Source organism: Coenobita brevimanus, chromosome 55 (assembly GCF_032717465.1).
Source record: "Coenobita brevimanus isolate Jiangsu-jjx chromosome 55, ASM3271746v2, whole genome shotgun sequence".
Lineage (NCBI taxonomy): Eukaryota > Metazoa > Arthropoda > Malacostraca > Decapoda > Coenobitidae > Coenobita > Coenobita brevimanus.
In genome coordinates, this window is record NC_137008.1 from 30,632,605 (window position 1) to 30,633,831 (window position 1,227).

Consider the following 1,227-nt stretch of genomic DNA (forward strand, 5'->3'; position numbering starts at 1 on the left):
GGGCCACTCCAACATCCATTACCCTACCTTGTACCTCTTTTATTACCCCATCCATATACAGATTGAACAACCATGGAGACATGACACATCCCTGTTTCAACCCAACTTTGAAAGAAAAATTCATGCAGTTCACCATCCACACGAACTGCAGCCTTCGCACCATCGTATATACTCTTCACAGCATTCAACAACTTCCCATCTACTCCATATATTCTTAACACTTTCCACAATCCTTGTCTATCCACCCTGTCATATTCATTCATTCATTCATTGCCAGATGCCATGTATCCCAAATGGGGTGGCCAAGGGCTTAGAGTTAACTGTTTTACAGGGAGGGGCACTAATCCTCCACCAACCCCACTTGACACGTAGGGATGCCAACAGCATCTGATGTTCCCAGGCGGTCACCCATCCAGGTACTAACCAGACCCAACGTTGCTTAACTTCGCTGATCGGACGGGAAGCAGTGTACTGAACGTGGTATGGCCGTTATGCTTTCTCCAAATCCATGAAAGCCGCATACAACTTCTTCCCCTTCTCTAGAATCTTTTCCACTAAAGATCTAAGAATGAATACCTTATCTACACAACCTTTTCCCTTCCTAAAGCCTCCCTGTTCTTCTCCAATTAATTTCTCTGTTCTTTCTCTAACTCTGTCAATAAGTATCCTACCATACACTTTTCCTGTTATACTAAGAAGACAAATGCCCCTATGATTACCACACACTTATTCCCCTTTTCCTTTGTACAAGGGAATAATTATACCTGACTTCCAATCCTCCGGGACTCTACCTTCCTCCCAGGCCAATCTGCACATCTTCCACATCCATTCTACTATTATCTCTCCCCCATGCTTCAGCATTTCACCACACACTCCATCAATTCTTGGGGCTTTCCTCGATTTAACTTTCTTCATTGCTTCCACAACTTCTATCCTACTGATTTCTTCCTCTCTTCTCACCTCCCTCTTTCTCGCAGCCATTCCCCAGCCACTTATACTCGCATTACTTCCATCCTCTATGTTCAACAATTCCTTAAAGTGTTCTCTCCATCTGCTCACTTTTTCTCCCTTCTCCACTAGTAATCTACCATTTATATCTTTCACTCCCCTGGTAACTTCACTTCCAACCTGTCTTACTCTTTTCACCTCTTTCCAGAACATTTTCTTACAGTCCCTCCACTTTACAATCAAATTCCTTCCAAATTCCTCATCCACTCTCTTCTTACT

The 1,227-nt window shown here is 43.4% G+C and overlaps 1 non-coding gene across 1 annotated transcript; it reads right to left on the reverse strand.

Moving 5' to 3' along the window:
- Positions 1-375: 375 nt before the first annotated feature.
- Positions 376-494, reverse strand: LOC145401451 (5S ribosomal RNA). The gene has a single exon (XR_013897601.1). It is a non-coding gene; the product is annotated as a 5S ribosomal RNA (ribosomal RNA).
- Positions 495-1,227: the final 733 nt, after the last annotated feature.